Source organism: Stylophora pistillata, chromosome 2, assembly GCF_964205215.1.
Source record: "Stylophora pistillata chromosome 2, jaStyPist1.2, whole genome shotgun sequence".
Taxonomy (NCBI): domain Eukaryota; kingdom Metazoa; phylum Cnidaria; class Anthozoa; order Scleractinia; family Pocilloporidae; genus Stylophora; species Stylophora pistillata.
In genome coordinates, this window is record NC_142520.1 from 8,384,448 (window position 1) to 8,404,454 (window position 20,007).

Below are 20,007 nucleotides of genomic sequence, written 5' to 3' on the forward strand. Positions count from 1 at the left end.
TAAAAAAAAATTGCCTTGCCAAGCGATCTGATTTTTGATCGTTTTCCAAATAAGGTTCAAGCAGCCACTTCGAATTTCCCGCGAATAATGCGCAATGCATTAAATGAAGTGATCTATCCGCATCTGATAGAAATATCCTTTAGACTCATTAGTCCCTTTATGAAGAAAAAAACGAGAATTGGTGACTCTTGTTGGTAAGAAGCGATCGAGTATTGGTATATGTATTACATATTACCTCCTTCAAAAAAGACTTCAAATACGGTGGAAAATCTGTCGTAAGTGCGTTATTACTAAGTCAAGAATGGACATAAACGTACCGGCATCTACTGAAGGCAACTTATGCATTTCGTAAGCTTGATGAGTTGGGAGATGAATCGGCTTTATTCCCGTTAAATGTTTACAACTATGCCAGTACCTGTGCGCTACTTAAATACTGTACAGTCTATACTACATCTGTCGGTTATGTGACAGAAATGTGAGGCAAGTAGTGAATGGTTAGATATAGATGTTTCTGTGATGAAACATCCTGTAAAAACCAGTGGAATTAAACCAAAAAAAAAAAAAGACCTAACTGGCGGGTTTTATAAGACCCTTTCAAAACAAACCAAATTGTTATAATAAACGCCTGTTCTTAAGTTTCGTAATATGGGAAAAACGAGGATAAAGAAAATAAACATGTACAATAAAAAAAATTAATGAAAACAGAGGAAGTTATCTTTAAGGTTGTTTTGATATGTAATTTCTATTTTTGTTAAGACTCAAAACGAGTTGAAAAAGATTAACCAAGATGACGTAGTTATGCAGTTTTAAATTTGAAGTGGACGATATAATTAATGATTGTTGTGTTTTGACGTGATATGCAACACCTTTTAGAACTTATACGTAAACGCAGTGGATTAGTTACAAACTCTCCAAAGTTATACTGTGACAGATGTCGGCCGAGAATACGTATCTGATCTCTTTCGCGGTAAAACAAAGCTCGTCCTTTTGAAATAAGTCAGACGCTTTTCCTGTGGAATGAAATATTCTTGTACAAAAGGAAGAGAGAATTTCATTCGAGCTCCCCAAGTCATGTTGCTCTATAGAAACCAGGACGCGAGTTTATACGAGGAATTTTTACAATGAATGCCATCAGCGACAGATCATCTCATGACAGGTTTATCTTTACGTTATCTTCTTAATTCGGCCTCTGCTTCCTTGAGTTTTCATTTTATTGATTTGTAAAATTTTTTCCTTTAAAAGAACATTCGTATCCTGTAGAAATGAATGAATTCCACCCAAAGACTGAATGAAAAAAGAAAAAAAAAAAACTGATGCAATGCTAATGTTTTCCATCGATCCGATGACAGCAGTATGACATCATTCGTCGATTTTAATTGTCCTATTTCTCAATTAATTCGCGATGTACATCGAATAGTTTCCAAATATAAAATCTCAACATCCATATTTTTAACAGATTATTTCATCTGAGCAGTTCTCCATCATTTAATTGATCCATAAATACGATGGTGAGCCGAAATAGCTCAATGGCATTCACAAATTACATTTTTCATTACTATTCAATTCAATTCTTCGGAGATGTTGCATAATCAGTGAAAAACAACTAACACAACAACAATGCTGCCATTTGTAAAGCATACCTGTATATTTTCTGCAGAAAATATCCAATTTTTCTTTGATCGAGAAGCAAACATTTTTGAACTCACGAGTAATTGTCTATTTCCTAGCGCAGCTTTCGGCGCGTGCAGAGAAGATCTATTCGTAAAACAAAAAAAACAAAAAAAAACAAAAAAAAAAAAATGGAGGTGACACATCAAGCCGAGCATATGATCGTATTCAATGGGAAATATGTAAAATCCATCGTGAAACAGTATAGCACTGAGGAAGCTTTGCGATGTTATGTTATATTTTCAGTCTGTCATTAAGTTTGGAATCTTATTATAATTTAGCGTGTTGACCGACTCCTCTACGCCCCTCCCTCCCCTCCCTTCATGTTTATCCTGATTCCAACGCCAACGAAGTTATTTGCATACGATGTAGACTTCAACAACTACAACGAGCTATTTTTTTTTTCCATTTAAAAGATGGGGCATTTACAATAACTTTCGATAGGAAAAATATTAAATCGCAAAAGACATCTACCTTTAAACATGATTCCTTGGAACTATTTTCATTAACACCGTAATCTATCAACCTTTTACTATCTGCGCTATTACAAAACGTGAGCGAATAAAGCTATCTTCACTATCTTGAATTTTTTGTCTTAATGAAGCGAACCATTCCTCCACATCTGGTGGAAATAGCCTCCAGCCTCATTGGTCCGTTTATAAAGAGAAGAAAATTATTGTGCTAGCCGGAAAGAACATAATATCGGCGGCTTTTATTAGGCTCTCTCGACGAAACAGTTTTTTTTTTAATGTCTGTTGAATATAATAGTTAAAACAAAGGAAGAGAAGTCTTTAAGCTTGTTTTGTAAAGACGTAAAATGATTTGGAAACAATTAACCACAACGACAAAATTATGCGGTTATGAAACCGAACTCGACGATATAATACATAGTTATTGTGTCATAAATGGCGTTCGGTGCAACCCCTTTCAGAAATAATACGTAGGCTCTCAGAACACAATAGCCTGGCTAGCTACCTTCTGAAGTTGCTGTGACGAGATGTCAGCCGAGAAGCACACATTGTAAGATCTACTTCGCACAAAAACGAATTAAGTTCATCGTTTAATATTTATGACAATCTTGCATGAAAAGGGAAGGGTTTTCATCCAAGCTCATTTTATAAAAAGGCTCTACAGAAAACAATGATTGCGATAGACAGATGGCACATTTGAACAAGATATTTTCACAATCAGTTCATGCCGGTAGCGACGGTCATTGTGTCGGCTTTATTTTTTTATTTTCCATCAGTTTAGATTAAGTTCCTGCTTCCTCGACTTTTCATCGACTTGCGTTGTAAAGCATTTTACTCTAAACGGAAGCCAAAGCTCTTCAGAACTTAATGAGTTTTACCCCAAGTGCAGTATTCATGTTTTCCATCGATCTCATGACAGAAATATGGCATCACTCATCGATTTCAGTTTTTTTTTCAATGAATTCGCAACGTTTAGTTTCAAAATCATAAATTTAGATAAAGTACAGATCAATTCAGTTTAACGTTTCCTCGTCGTTTCATTTATCGATAAAATTTGTGGTGAAACCAGCTAAGTTACATTTAATTATTTACCTTACTAATTCACAATTTTCATTTCCTTTCGAGTCACTTATTTTGTGTAGATGTTGCATTGATAACGACAATCAATGATCCCAACTGGCGCAAAATATCCCTATTAATCATGTCTGTACTATGCCATTTAAACCACCTGAGGTCAAGGGAACGCGTAAAATTTGACAGAGTAGTACACTGAAGAACAGGCAAAAATTCTGTCGGAAAGCGGAACAACAAAGTGGTGGCACAGAACGATCCATAGTATGAAATTTTTCGTTTTTTAAGAAACAACTTTCTAAGAACATTATACTTTTGTTTTGTTGACCGTAAAGAACGCTTTACGCCTGTGTCTTCTCATGTTTTCACTCACATATTCCGCGGTTAGCATCTGCGAGCGCGTTCTTGGTTGTCAGAACCACGTTTTTTTGGCAGGTTCTCGGGCTGAACCGCATAGTGGTATCTGAAACTGCCTCTTGTAAATGTTGCGCTCAGAGAGGAAGTTTGAATCAGAATTCTTCGTTGGAGAAGCATCGGGGCAAGAAGCATGTAGCCATATTCTGACATAAACAATCGAGGTGTAAGGATTTTTTGCAAATATATTTATTAAATAACTATTCTATATTGTAATATTAACGCAAAATTAGTTTGCATTAAGTACATTTACAACGTTACGAGTTTGTACGAGCAATTTTTATAATGAATGCTGTCAGCGACAGATCAACTCGTGACAGGTTTATCTTTACGTTATCTTTCTAACTTGGCTTTTGCGTCATTGAGTTTTCATTTGAAAGAAATGTAAAATATTTCTTTCAAAAGGACACTCGTACCCTGTAGAAATGAATGAATTACACCCCAAAGACTGAATGAAAAAAGAAAAAAAAATTGGTATAGTACTTATGTTTTTAATAGATCCCATGACAATAGTGTGACATCAGTCGTCGATTTTAATTGTCCCATTTTTCGATGAATTTGCTCTGTAAAGTGAATAGTTTCCGAATGGAAAAATCTTAAGATTTATGTTTATAATAAATTACTTCATCTGAATAATTCTTCATCGTTTAATTGTTCCCTAAATACAATATTGAGGCGAAATACCTCAGTTGCAATTACAAATTTCAGTTTTCGCTACCATTCAGTTCAATTCTTCGGAGATGTTGTATAATCAGTGAAAATCAACTAAAACGAGAGCAATGTTCCCCATTTGCAAAGCATACCTGTATATTTATTTGCAGAAAAAATTTAAACTTTCAAAAATACAATATTGAGGCGAAGTAGCTCAGTTGCATTCACAAATGACAGTTTTCATTACCATCCAATTCAATTCTTCGGAGATGTTGCATAATGAGTGAAAAACACTAAAACAACAACTGTAACTACCTAGGTTAAACGAACCAACGTAGCTAAGGCTGGTAGTTCTTTACTGACTTTAACTGGAGACGTAAAACTAAAAAAAAAAACGCAAAAATTAAACTTAAGACTCGATGCAAACATATGTCGAGCGATGCTACACTAAAAAACACATGAAATAAATTGGAAATAAACCTAAAAACAAACAGTTGTCGAACTTAAGACATAAAACATATACACTGTTACTGTGGGATTAGCCCTTAATCCTCTTACCTAGCAACCGCGCTCGACTTATAAATATCCTGATGTGATTATGCAACAGTTCAGTTGACTTCAGGCCTTGCTCTTGTAAGCTCCTCTTCCCATTAAATGTATAGCTTTAAATATATACTTGGCGTCCACTTATCCTTTCGCCTCCGATAATCGCAAAGTTCCCTTGTCCAGCCTTAAGAATCGCGGTAGCAAGATAAAGAAAGCACGCTAAACGAGCGTGAATCCACCGAAAACGCACTTGTTGCGTGACTAAAAAGGCGTGAAAAATAACCGCGCGGGGACTGGACTGGCTACAGTCACAACAACAATGTTGCCATTTGTAAAGCATACCTGTATATTTGTTTGCAGAAAATGTCCAACTTTGGTCCAATCGAGTGGCGAACATTATTTACCTCACCAGTAATTGTCTAATTCATAACAGAGCTTGCGGCGCGTACAGCGAAGACCTATTCTTAAACAAAAACAAAAACAAAAAAAATGGTGGTAGCACACCAAGCCGAAAAAAAAAAATTGTTCCTCGCGTGACCATATGACCGTATTCAATGGGAAAGATTTATAATCCGTGAAAAAACGGTATAGCACTGAGGAGCTTTTGCGATGTTATGTTATACTTTTAGTCTATCATAAGGTTTTGAATTTTATTACCATTTAGCGTATTGACCAACTCCTCTACGCCCCCTCCCTCCCATCCCTTCCCACTTTTCCTGATTCCCATTCCAAGGAAGCTATTAGCATACGATGTAAACGTTAGCAACTACAACACGCAGCCTCATTTCTTTGATGGATGGATGGATGGTACTTTTTTTTTTTTCCATTTAACAGATAGGACAATTGCAAAAGCTTTCGATAGGGAAAATACTAATTCGTAAAAGACATCTACCTTTAAACACGATTCCTGAACTATTTTCATTAACCGCGTTTTCTGTCAACCTTTAACATCCTTGTTATTACAAAATGCAAACAAATAAAGCTATTTCAGTATCTTCAATAACTTGTTTTAATAAAGCAAATTGTTGCTCCACATCTGGTGGAAATAGCCTGTAGCCTCATTGGTCCGTTTATAAAGAAAAGAAAAAAGTTGTGACTTCTGTCAGTAACAAGCGATCGATTATTGTTTTGTCCATTACACACTATCTCCTTTAAAACGTTAGACAATCTGCTGCACTTGGGTTGTTATCAAGTCAAGAAGTATATAACATAAACATATCGGCCTCTACTAGAAGGAACTTCTGCATAGCATAAGCTTGATGAACTGGGCGATGAGTGGGTTTCAATCCAGTAAAATTTTCACAGCACTGTCCATACATTGTGCGCTGAGTAAGTACAAACTCTACTTTATCCAGTGGTTATGCTCTAGAACTGAATGGGAAGTAGTGAACGGTTAGGTAAAGATATCTCGGTATTGGAACATAGTGTAACCCCAAGCGAAATCCAACTGGAAAGAAGATTTTATCGGCGGCTTTTATTCGGCTCTCTAGACAAAACAAATTAAACTTTGTCCATGTCTGTTCTTGACTTTTGTTATACATGAAAAGAATACAGGTAATGAAGATAAATATACAAATAAAAGCAAAGGAAGAGATGTGTTTAAGCTTGTTTCGGAATGCAGTTTTAGTTTTATTAAGACGCAAAATCATTTAGAAACAGTTAACCACAATGAAAATATTTCGCGGTCATGAAATTGAAATGCATGATATAATTCGTTGGGTAGGGTCTCCAGATCACAATAGCCTAGTTACCTACCTTTTGAAGTTGCTGTGACAAGTTGTCAGCCAACGAGTACACATTGTAAGATCTTCTTCGGACAAAAACGAATTAAGTTCATCGTTTAAAACTTATTTAAACAATTTACAAGTGGAATGAACAATCTTGCATGAGCTCATCTTATAAACATGCTCTATACAAAACAATGATTGTGACAAACAAAAGGCAAGTTTGGACATAGTATTTTCACAATAGATACCGTCAGCCACAATCAACTTGTGACGTCCTTATCTTTTATTTCCCTTTAAATTAAGTTCCTGCCTCGTCGACTTTTCATCGACTTGACTTGTTGAATGTTTTTCTATAAACGGACGCCAAAGCATTTATTAGAATTTCCTCGTCGCTAATTCATCGATGAATTTTTGGGTGAAACCGGCTAAGTTGCAATTAAACATTTGCCTTGCTAATTCACAATTTTCATTTCCATTCGATTCACTTTTTTTATTTTAGATGTTGCATTGATAAAAAAAAACAAGTAATAATCTCCACTGGCGCAAAATATGCCTGTTAATTATGCCCTACTATGCCATTTAAATTACATAGGGTCAAGGGAATGCGCAAAATTTGACACAGTAGTACAGTGAAGAACAAGGCAAAAATTTGGTCGGATACTGGAGCAACAAGCCGGATAATGTTTGGCCTCTTCCAACGAAATTTCTTCAGATAAGCAATAACTGTCAGAATCATTTTAAGATAACTTTTGAGCTTTAAGGAAAGTAAAATCAAAAGAAAGAGATAGATACAGATGGAAGGTGTTCTGCTCATTGTTCTTCAAATCATACTTTTTGCAGTACGCAACCGTTATCAACATCTTAGATCAAAAGCGTTTTCTGTATTTGCTTTCAGTGCTTGACTCTATGAAGAAGAGAGATTGCCTCTTTTGACTTCTTTCTTGTTTTTTAACCAGATACCTTGAATAGACATTAAAGCCAAGACTCTCATCGCTTTCGTCGTGAAATCTTAAAACGACAACCGGTAAATTGAACCACATTATGTTTCGCACGTAGACCGATCCCGCATAGGCAAAGATACATCTAAAAAATTAATGGTTCAATTGTTTGTTTTTTTTTTTTCCATGTCGAACCAAGCATTAACTAATGTGGCAATGATTACCGATAAAAATTTTTTAAAAATATTGAAACACACTTTTTTCTTGCGGTAAAAATCATGGTGGTTGAATATCAGTCAAGTTAAAATCTCTAAATTTCAGTTGCATTTCCTTGATCTTTGTCCCGCAAAAAGAGAAATATTATAATTCATAAATGACAATCACCCATAAACGTGATTCCTGAACTAGCTTGTCGTTAAAAATGTATTTAATCCACCTATTATCCTAACTCACAGAGCGATTTTAAAATCGTGATTAGTTTTATGAAGTGTAGATTGTTCCACAGAGGGTAGAAATAGCCTCTAGCCTTATCGCAGAGTTCTTAATGGAGGGAAAAATTGTGGTTACCTATAGCTATGCCAGTAACAAGCGATCCTGTATGATGTCGGTTATACATTAACTCCTTCGAAAAAAGTTTGTGATACGTTGAAAATCTGTTGAATGTGCATTGTTACCGATATAAGAACCAACATAACTGATACCGACATCTACCAGTGGAAACTGTTGCATACCGTAAGCTTGATGAATGGAGCGAAGAGCGGGCCTCAATCCGGTAAAATTTTCACAGCCTTGTCAATACACTGTACACTGAGTAAGTACAATCTATAAAACATTTGTTGGATGATGTCATAGAAATTTAAAGCAAGTAGCGGATGGTTAGATGTAGGTATTTTGGCTTTGGAACATCCTGTAGCCCCCAGTCCTAACAAACAGAAAAAAGAAAACGAGGTGTTTGTTGGTGGCTTTTTAAAACTCTGTCTCTCTCAGAAAGAGAATAGATCAAAATCGCAAAAGACATCTACCTTTAAACATGATTCCTTGGAACTATTTTCATTAACCGCGTAATCTATCAACCTTTTACGATCTGCGTTATTACAAAACGTAAGCGAATAAAGCTATTTTAGTATCTTGAATTTTTTGTTTTAATGAAGCGAATTATTGCTCCACATCTGGTGGAAATAGCCTCTAGCCTCATTGGTACGTTTATAAAGAGAAGAAAATAATTGTGACTTATGTCAGTAAGAAGCGATCGAGTATTATTTTGTCCATTACACACAATCTATGTTAAAACGTTAGAAAATCTGTTGCGCTTGAGTTGTTATCAAGTGGGCTTCAATCCCGTAAAATGTTTACAGCAGTGTCGATAAGTCGTGCGCTGAGTAAGTACAAACTCTACTTTATCCAGAGGTTATGCTCTCGAAATGTATGGGAAGTAGTGGATTGTTAGATAAAGATATCTTGGTATTGGAACATCCTGTAACCCCAAGCGAAATCCAACCGGAGAGAAGATATCATCGGCGGCTTTTATTAGGCTCTCTCGGGGAAACCAATTCTTTAACGTCTGTTCTTGACTTTTAATATACTTGAAAAGAATATAGGTAATAAAGATAAATTTATGAATTGAAACAAAGGAAGAGAGGTGTTTAAGCTTGTTTCGGAATATAGTTGTTAGTTTTGTAATGACGTAAAATGATTTGGAAACAATTAACCACAATGACAAAATTACGCGGTTATGAAATCGAAATTCACGATATAATTCATGGTTATTGTGTCATAAATGACGTTCGGTGAAATACCATTTAGAAATAACATGTAGGCTCTCAGAACACAATAGCCTGGCTAGCTACCTTCTGAAGTTGCTGTGACGAGATGTCAGCCGACAAGCACACATTGTAAGATCTACTGCGCACAAAAACGGATTAAGTTCATCGTTTAGAACTTATGACAATCTTGCACGAAAAGGGAAGGGTGTTCACCCGTGCTCATTCTATAAACAGGCTTTATAGAAAACAATGATTGCGATAGACAGATGGCAAGTTTGGACAAGACATTTTAAAAATTAGTTAATGCCGGTAACGACAGTCAATTGTGTTGGCCTAATTTTTTTTCATTTCCATCAGTTTAGATTAAGTTCCTGCTTCCTCGACTACTCATGGACTTGAGTTGTAAACCGTTTTTCTCTAAACGGAAGCCAGAGGTCTTTAGAACTTAATGAATTTTACCCCGAGTGCAGAATGCATGTTTTCCATCTATCTCGTGGCAGAAATATGGCATCACTCATCGATTTCAATATTTTTTTTTCAATGAATTCGCTACGTTTTGCTTCAAAATTATAAACTTAGGTAAAGTACAGATCAATTCAGTTTAACGTTTCCTCTTTGTTTAATTTATCGATAAAATTCTGGGGTGAAACCTGCTAAGTTGCATTTAAAAATTGACCTTACTAATTCACAATTTTCATTTCCTTTCGAGGCACTTATTTTTTGTAGATCTTGTCTTGATAAAAACAGGCAATGATTCCAACTGGCGCAAAATATTCCTGTTAATCATGCCTCTCCTATGCTATTTAAAACACCTAACGTCAAGGGAACGTTCAAAATTTGACAACGTAGAACACTGAAGAACAGGGAAAAAATGCGATCGGAAAGCGGAACAACATAGTGGTTACACAGAACGATCCATAGTTTGACTTTCTTGGTTTTTTTAGAAACAAGTTTCTGAGAACATCATCGTTTTTTTTCCGTTGATCATAAAGTACGCTTTAAAATGACTGAGTGGTCCTCAAATTTCAGCAACAACTAAGGATACATCGATAAAATAAAGTTAAAAGGCACTAGCATTTGCTTTGCTGCCAGGATGCGACGTCGCTGCTCAAAAGGAATCAGCGCCCATCCTGGTTATTTCGAGGCATAATTGCGAACTGAGTCTAAGCCAGATGATGTTTTGCCATCTTTTACCGAAATTTCTTGAGCTAGGGAATATCTGTAAAAATCATTTCAAAATACGTTTTGATCTGTAAGGAAAACAAAATCAAAGGAAAGAGATAGATACAGATGGAAGCTGTTCTGCTTATCATTCTTCAAATAATACTTTTTGAAGCATAGAACCGCTTTAACAATTTTAGGTCAAAAACGTTTTCTGTGTTTTTGTCAGCAGTACTTGACTCTATGAACGAGAGAGATTGCCTCTTTCGCTTTCTTTCTTTTTTCTTTTTGTTAACCAAATACCTTAAATAAACGTTTGAATGCCGGCAACTTAGATCCTTAAACAGCTCTGAACAAACGATCTCCAACGCTCTCCAAAGGTACAGGTGTTTTCTGCATTTTAAGCTATAGTGTTTGAGACTGATTAACTAATCGCGAGTATTGTATGGTAAATCTACTATCTTGATTACTGAATGAAGGACAGTTGAACGAGACTATGATAGGAGTCACTTGATCAATAAATAAGTCTACCTTGCGTGAAGCGACACGCCGGTAAGCTGTAAAGCAAAAGGCGGTCGACCGTTAGGTGGTGTTGATACGCTTGTGCGACTCCTGCCATTCGCTGTCGCATAAAGTTTACCTCTTATTAGGATATCTTAGAACAACTTTCCTCTGCAATGTGATAATAAGGGCAAGTTTTAAAATATCATTTCCCCATCTGCAATTTTGGCAAAGCCGGATGAGATTGTTTCTTTGCGCGCACTATTTTCTTTGTCTTTTCTATATATACTTTCTCTCCCGCAGAAATAACTTCAGAGATACGTTTCTCAAAACCTACATCTACGTATCCTGTATTAATTACGACCCCTCTCCCGCAAAAAAATAGAAAAAAATACCAAAATTCCATTTCATCGGGGTATGTAGTCAATGAACTAACTAAACCCGCAATAAAGTGCTCGGACGGAATATCATTTGTAAGAAGGGCGCTGTTAAATCTTAGTTTTGGAAACACTTTACGATTTTGACACTACTTTGAGAAATAATGGTAAATGTAAGTCTTGAGCGTGCAGTTAGGTGACTCACTGCGTGAACTATGTCACTATCAACAGAATATACCGCAGCATTACTATCTCTTAGGTACCCTGGTAAATAGTTTATGCGCTCCAAATAGCCGGTTAACATTTTTTTTCGCGAAGCACACTCGTTTTTACAACTTCTCCGTCAGCTCCCTAGGGAAGGAAATAAAAGTTATTGGTAGAGGCTAAAGATTACGTAGCAAATAAAATGCGCTACGATGCACCAGTACCAGTCTAACTAGAAATCTAATAAGGTTTGTCATTGATTCAAATGTTATTCTTGATATAATAGTCGATGCGTTTGCTCATTTTCTCTTCTGCAGTTATCCTTCCTTTGATGATGGAGTTGCAAGGAACAGGTGAGGCAGTGTAATTCAAATTTTATGTATCTCAAAATGAATAGGGAAAAATATTATGAGGCTTATTTATCAATACATTTTGATTATTTACAATAATCAGTCATAGATATTACGTTGGTACATCAGTCCGATTGTGGATATAAACGTGACTTGAAGAAACTAAACAATAACTGAACAAGAAAAAATAAAGAATAACAGCGCTTTCACTTTGATCTCCCCAATTTTTACCCTTAAAACTCAAGGTGATTCCTCAGTATTGCATTGCGCAACCCATATTGCGCATAGAAATCACGCAATCGGGTGAAAAAGTACGCGCATTTCGAGAACGCGATATTATTTTTAAATCAATGACCAGGTAAAAAGGTACAATGGTCCTCAGCTCTTGGACGAGCACGCTGACCTGTATTTCTTACTGCATAATTTTGGTGTACAAATTATCCCGTTTAAATTGGAGAAGTTTAAAAAAAATCGTCGACGGTAAAAGACATACAACTAAAAGTGTGCAAAAGTCCTGTTGATGTACCGTGAGCCGATGAAATGACGCGTGTGGTTAGAGCCAGTACAGGTATAAATGGGGTGTACAGGCACAAGCACGATGATCTTTCTTTTTTATTGTATTTTTCGAAACACACGCTGGTAGGGAACACGTAGGGAAAGTTGAAAACAATTTGTTCGATAGCCTTTATTTTCTGAGGAATCACCTTAAACCTAATTCTAATTTTTGGTTTAGTGAAGTAACGAGTTTCGGTGCTCATTGTTAGTTAGGCATGAATATTATTAATATAGACAGTATTTTTCGTCTCCATTTTCATCATTATCACTATTACTGTCATCGTTACGATCTAAAAATATGTATTTTTTCTTTTATTCATGTATACATTTATGTTTCTCATAGAAAGTCTATGTACTCATTTCAAAAATTCCTCGTACATCTTTACAAAATCGGGAGAAAATTGGTGGAAGAGCCGTGAGGTCTGCTACATTCATAGAGGAGACCTTGTTTCCATAGAAACCGATGAAGAATGGAAATTTATCAAGGATGAGATTCAAAAGCGTAATAGTTGGAATACTACTACGTGGCATATTGGTTTATTCAAGTCTTACAGAGATGGGACTTGGACATGGCTAAGTCGAGAACCACTGAATATTTTGAAATGGCGAGATTCTGAGCCAAACGGTAACGACTACCTGAAAGCGGAAATATCCAAGAATGAAGGCCTCTTTAACGGTATCACTGGAGATGATGAAAATGCCTTCATCTGTGAATTTCCTGAGGGTAAGCAAACATTCCACCCATAAAGTACATTAAGTGCTAAACCATTTCCGCTTAGCACTGGTCCCGTTAAAAATTATTTCGATGATTTATTTTGAGAGGTAAATATATTGCTCTCACAATATCGAAAGCTCTCCTAACTTGAATGTGTAAGCGGTAAATAAACTGTTCAGTGCGCATTAGCGGTTTCAAATTAGGATAACTCACACTTGTATTTAACTATGCGTTTTTTTTTTCAGCCCGTTCTGATCAAATAAGGGAGGGGAGGTGGCTCAGGCTGCTAGTCAACCTTGTTATAAGTGTCATACAATAAGTACAATAATCGCATGAGCTTACAGATAATCTTAGTGCAATAATTCAAAGTAGAATATCCGAAATAGAAGACGTCGCTGTGAAGAAATATGTGTCAAGTACCACTCCTGGTAAAAGCTGCTCTCTGACCAAAAAAGAGTTTTCCGTTATTTTTTGCCAATGAAAAATTTCGGGACATATGTTTTATAAAAAGTTTCATGGTTCTAGAATCATCCTTTATTTCGCTGTGCCGCAAGCCACAGCAAGTTTTCGACGTGCAAAGTGCCTGAAAGAAACGCGATCGAAAGGATACATTTCTCAAAATTTGTCGAGAGAGCGTTCACTGCAGTCGGTGAGTGTTTGCATGTTGTGTTCATAATAACCCATCGAAGTGTTCTTGTTTGTGCTTGTACGAGTAAACGATATTTATATACAGTTGTTTCGGAAAAAAAAGCGTGTCGGAAAGAGTACATGATAGCCCCGAAAAGTACTGTGGGTAGTCCTCAAGTCTTGGTTACTTGACCTCAGGATTTCGGGCAAGTCGGAGAAAATGTCATTTTAAGAACATAAAAAGATTTTCCAAAACCCAACTACCAAAATTTCATGAACTCACAGACGTGTGAGGTAAAACATTTTCTAAAAAAGCAGATCAGAGTGGCGTATGAATAGAAATGGAAAACAGAAATAAGCCACATTTTCTAGCTTATTTGTTAATATCCTTTAGGTGATTGCGATTATATTATCTTATCATTATAATCATAATTATCCCTTTGTTTATCATCATGATAATTATCTTTGTTTTCATTTTTCATCTTTCTGTAGAATGCCCCAGTGTATCTTTTAAAAACTCTTGGTACACATTTTCGGCGAGGATAATGCCCAAAATCAGGGGCTGGGGCTGGTACAGAGCCGCTTGCCAAAGCCTAGGAGGAGACCTAGTTTCCATCGAAACCGAAGAAGAGTGGAATTTCATCGCTGACGAAATACAAAGGCGAAATGCTAGCATCCCTAAACGTGGGTGGAGCATTGGATTAATGAAAAAGGCTGGGAATTGGACCTGGGTGAGTGGAACACCGCTGACCATTAGCAAGTGGGGAGAAGGGCAGCCAAGTGGTGACGGCAATGTGACTCACATATACAAGCGGTCTAGTAATGGCGAACGAGTTGTAATTGGTGATTGCAGTGAAGATTTGTACAGCGATTATATTTGTGAAATTCCCAGGGGTAAGACAAACTTACCATTTTGATAATTGTTATATTATATTATCATTATTATCGTCATCATCATTATTATTATTATTATTGTTATTATTATCATTATCACTATAATAACGTTTAATAGCTAGTGGGGTCAAAATAAACATTGTCAAGCTAGCGTTTGTCAAACTTACCACAGAAATTATAAGCCTTCTGTTAGTCATGATCAAGTTTACACTTAAATTTTTAGGGATAGATTAAGGCTGGGGAAATTCAATATATGCTTTCACGATATACATGTCTAGCTATCACCCTTGTGAGTGGAGGAAAGGTAGCAGAGGGTTTAGTTACGGTTTATGTACCTGCAATGTGTACCTACAGAGTTCAAGGTCATTTACTTTTATTACCAACTTTAATTTGTTGCTAATTATGAAGCAGAAACGTGAGGCCAAAACAGTTACGATAATACACGAGGACGTATTCACATGCTCTATAATGTCAATTCATTCCGGTGTTCACTTAATATAGATCTTTAATAATGTAAATTAGCAAAATACAACTTATTTAAGTGTCCGCATCCGCTTAATAGAGGTGTCTGCTGAAAAGGAGTTCGTTATAAAGGGAAAAGCAAGACGTTCATTTAAAGACTCGACTTAGTATTGCTTAGTATTACGCGCTTCTCTTAAGACTGTAATCGGGAAAGCCAGCGGATTCCTTTACAAGCCAATGACAATTCCCAAAATATCCACGTGATTATACCCGTGATCGGAAACAAAGATAAATCCATTTGGCGCTCATCTTTGAATGTACTTTTCATCGGTTGATCGCTCGTGCGTTAATCTATTTCTTTTCACGACTGTTTTGCTGAACATAACATCTCTACTTGAATATGTCTTTTGCCAGTTTAAGCAATATAAGGGAAAAAAACTGTGGCATCTCTTTACTTCAGCTTCGAAAGAAACAGTCGCCCCCACCATCCACCCCACCATGACTATTTGCATCCTTAAAATTCAACCAGAATCACCCCCTCCCCTCGCTAAGGGGAAGATTTGTCTTATCGTCAGTTTTGCCGATGGTTTAAATCTGCCGCTCGTAAAATAAGTGAAAATTTTGAAAAATTCCGCAGTTATTTTAAAGCTGTTTCCGCCATTGTTCCAAAGTGGCCATATACGATTACCGGGGCATTTCACACAATTTTTTCTTACGCCGGATCAAAACGGATTTTTCAGAGTAGGCAAGATGAGCCCAAAATTTATTTATTTACTTTACTTGAGGATTTGTACCAAGTACAGGAGCACAAACAATAGGACATGGGTCCCCTACGAGGTTTAAGCTCCAACAAACCCACCCATCCCACCGCACGGGAGGACATCCATCACACAGTAATCTCGTGCGTGGGAAATTAACGGCTCCTACCTCTAACCCTGCAGGAGACAGGACCTCCATTTTATTCGTCCCTATCCGGGACGATCGACAGCATGATAAAGAACATGTGCCTCCGAGCTGGTATTGATCCTCCTTTCACAAATCACAGTGTCAAGTCGACCACTGTAAATATTTTATCGCCTAAAGATATAAAAAATCGACACATCACCGTGGTCACGGGCCACAAAAGCGATGCAAGTTTAGAATCCTACAACGATCGCCTAACGTTCGAGCAGTTGAAAAATTTGTCTTCGGCGATTGCAGACTTTATCAATTTCTGTAGACTTGACCCTCAATATGCTATTAACCCGCTAGCAGAGATGAATCGCTCTCCCTTCGAAACAGTATCCAAAGCAATTCACTCAAGTATGCTCGCAAATGTCCTGGAGAGCATTTGTGTTCAAGAAAAATGTCTACTAACGCTCCAAATGGCATCATCTCTTGTGGCTCCTTCTCCAACTGCTCTTTCAGTTTCCAATTTAAGTAAACTATAAAAAAAGGCTTTTGGATGTTTTCTTTTTTTTCTTTCTTCAGTTCAGACTATTAGTTTAGGCTTTCTGTGAAGCAATTTTGAGCATTTTGAAAACATTTTGTGGAAAAAAGCTCGAGCAAAGATTTACCGCGTTTCAACTTTCTGTAAACTCACTCACCGTTCATTCATCAGGCATGAATTGACGTCAATAAATTGCCTTTAAATGGCTTCCTTTTAATTACTGTCGTGATCAGTTCGTGTGTTTAGAGTGAGACAATTATTTCCAACGTCGGTGAATAGTGGCTTTAGGGAAAGTTTACATCGCCGCTTCGAAGCTCGGTAAATATTCAGCCACTATTCACCTCGATTTCAAAGAGCTCGGGCTCGTCAAAATACGGCACAACTTGTAAAAATACTCAGGGATACTACACAATAAAGCGTTAAATGATTCATTTATTATCCAACACGTCAAATTGTTCAGTTTCAGTGCGTGCGAATTTCGCGGATATTTGTTTACGAGGAGTGCGTGACAAAAGTATGCGAAGCGGAATGGATTTGACACGTTGTCGTGTTACCGTTTCTATTTTCTTCAATAAAAGAAGAAATTTCCTGGTCGTCTAGTTATTTTCCTTCGTTCGATTTATCCAACAGAGTTACATCTATATTTGCCAGCCATTCCGACTCTTCGTTGTCAGAAATATGATTCAAATTGTCCGCCACTTTTCATCGTAACTTCGATTCAATTCTTCGCATGCGCTATGCTAGAAAACCCGTCTAACCGGTTCTCTAGAGTACAAATACCGCGTGATATTTGTACTCGTCTATGGCGTTATCTGTACTCCATGGAGTGTAGTTAGATAATAAAAATATCTTATTAGACGTTCTGTTGTGTAGTATCGCTGAGTATTTTTACGAGTTGTGCCGTATTTGACTAGCCCGTAGGGCGAGTCAAAATACAAATAACGAGTAAAAATACTCAGCGATACTACACAACAAAACGTCTAATAAGTTATTTATTATCCAACACGCCAAACCGTTATTGCAGTGCGGGCGAATTTCGCGGATCTTTATTTACGGGGAGTGCGTGACAGAAGTATGCGAAGCGGAACGGAATTGGCGCGTTATTGTGCTGCTGTTTCTATTTTCTTCATTGAATGAATAAATTTTCTAGTCGTCAAGCTGTTTTTCTTCGTTCCATTCATCTAATGAGCTTGGATCTACATTTGCCAGCCATTGTGACTCTTCGTGGTCGGAAATATGATTCAAATTGTCCGCCATTTGTTTTATTTTCGTAATTACAATCCAATTCTTCGCTTGCGCGATGCGAGAAAATCTGTTTAACCGGTCCTCTACAATAGACGAGCACAAATACCGCGTGATATTTGTACTCGTCTATGGCGTTATTTGTACTCGTCTAGGTATAGTTGTATAATAAATTCTAATAGTTTCCGTTGGCATGGTACACTTCGGGTTAGCGCGTCGTAACACTAACCTAGTAAAACCTGTGTTGTTAGGTAACTGACAGGATCCTTGCTACTACAAAATATCCGTTCCATGCAAGTGTTTACAAATTTAGCAATAATGAGAAGCTTAAATTATTGTACCCTTATATCGTTTGCGTTTCCTGTCATTCACATATTTAGAGAAAAAGTCGGCAGATGGTTTTGAAACTACAGACAAGTTTAACAAAACAAAACAGGACCTTGTTGCAATCATTTCTGGTGGCACTGAGATAACTAGAGGACTCAAGGAAAACATAACATTGAATGCCTCACTGTCATATGATCCGAACGCTACACGTGGCAACCGACAAGGAATGAACTTCACTTGGCATTATGGTAAAATCACAGCAGACCACTCTTGCAAACAAGTGGGTTGGAAAACAAAGAAAGGTTTCTTTGCAGCAGTAAACGAGTCAGCTATAAACTATTATGGAAAAGCAGCTGGCGAAACAATTTCCTTAAACACGAAAGCTTTGTCTCCTAGTCAGACCCTCATAGTTAAACTAGAAGTGACTAAGGACATTCGCATTTCCACCGTTTATCAAGTAATCCATTTGTTAGAAGGAGACCCCCCAAAAATATATCAAAGGTTAGGGATTTGCTTTTAATTTTGCAGCTTTTAGTTTATTCGTATTGTTTTTGCTGTTGTTTTTGTTGCCCTTATTAATAACTCTATTCATTCTTGACCTTGGTTTTACTCTATATTTTCGCTGCCGACGCCTCCGTTGTTCTTTTCCACCCGTTTTCTTTCTGGTTTTGTTAGTATTCGTTGTTTTTACTGTCTTCTATTTTTTATAGCTTTGTTAATGATACTTTTTGTCGTTGTTATTGTTGTTGTAGTTAATTTACTAGCAGGTGCTCGTATTAATGTTATATGGCAGTTACTATTGCTGCAGTTATTTAACATTAACATGCTCTCGTCAGACAACAGGAGTTTAAAATCCTTTCTTCGCTGTCAATTATCTAATCTTTTTTCTTCATTCTAGATGTTTCTTTAACTGCCAACCTAAAATAAGTCCCTTGGTTAAACTTGGAGTCCAATCTTTATGCCAGGGATTACAATGCTCTAAAATATCTACCTTTGAATGGATACTCTACCAGGAATTAGAGCGAAACAATTCCATCATCAATTTACGAAACATCACAATTACGCCACTAAATTCAAGCAATATTGTTATCAAAGGAGGCTCCCTTACTGGTGGAAGCAAGTACCGCTTGGCAATATTCATTAGAACTAAGGAAGGTGTATGGGGAATGAGTGCTTACGACATTTCCACGGCATTACCCCCAACAGGAGGAAAATGCGTAATCACTCCTCGAAGCGGTACATCACTAAAGACTGACTTCAATCTGAGCTGTAGCAATTGGAAAAGTAACAGCAACCCTCTGTCCTACGTGTTTCAATACAGGCTACAGAATGGTCTGTCCAGTGTGTTATATCGTGGCGTTAACAACACCATAAGTGCCTCTAGGATACCACCTGGGAATAAGGCAGATAACTTTACTGTGAAGTTCAACGTTACGGTGACTGACAGTTTGGGAATTTCTGCTTCCCCATTTCCTTTGACGGTCCAGGTAGGTCGATAACTATTGTTTTAATTCTAGCAAGACGTAAAGTGGTAACACCTTTTAAGGTGTTACAAAAAATAATTAAATTTCTTTTTGGTCTCTCTTAGTTTAGATTAAGAGGCTCTCTTTAAAGAGAGTAAGGGTTTAAAGAAACCGCAGTGCTACGTTGGTGGGGGTGTGTAACAAAAGCTTTTCCAATAACTTTTTACTGTGGTCAAGTTACATTATCAACTTAGTTAATAAAACCCAAAATTTATCGTAAAATTGTCTTTATGCATGTAACCAAGTCGATACCTGCTTTCTACTCTTTTCAGATCAAACCATTTCTTAATATCCCAAACCTTCTCATTGAAAATGACGGTTCATTCACTGAATTAATCCAAGACGGAAACCTGAGAGAAGCCGCGCTACTTGCGAACTCTGTCTTACAATCA

The 20,007-nt window shown here is 37.0% G+C and overlaps 1 long non-coding RNA gene across 3 annotated transcripts in view; it reads right to left on the reverse strand.

The window, feature by feature from the left end:
- The window catches only part of LOC148736978 (uncharacterized), a 323,637-nt gene that overhangs the window by 14,338 nt on the left and 289,292 nt on the right, over positions 1 to 20,007 (reverse strand). The window lies entirely within an intron of this gene.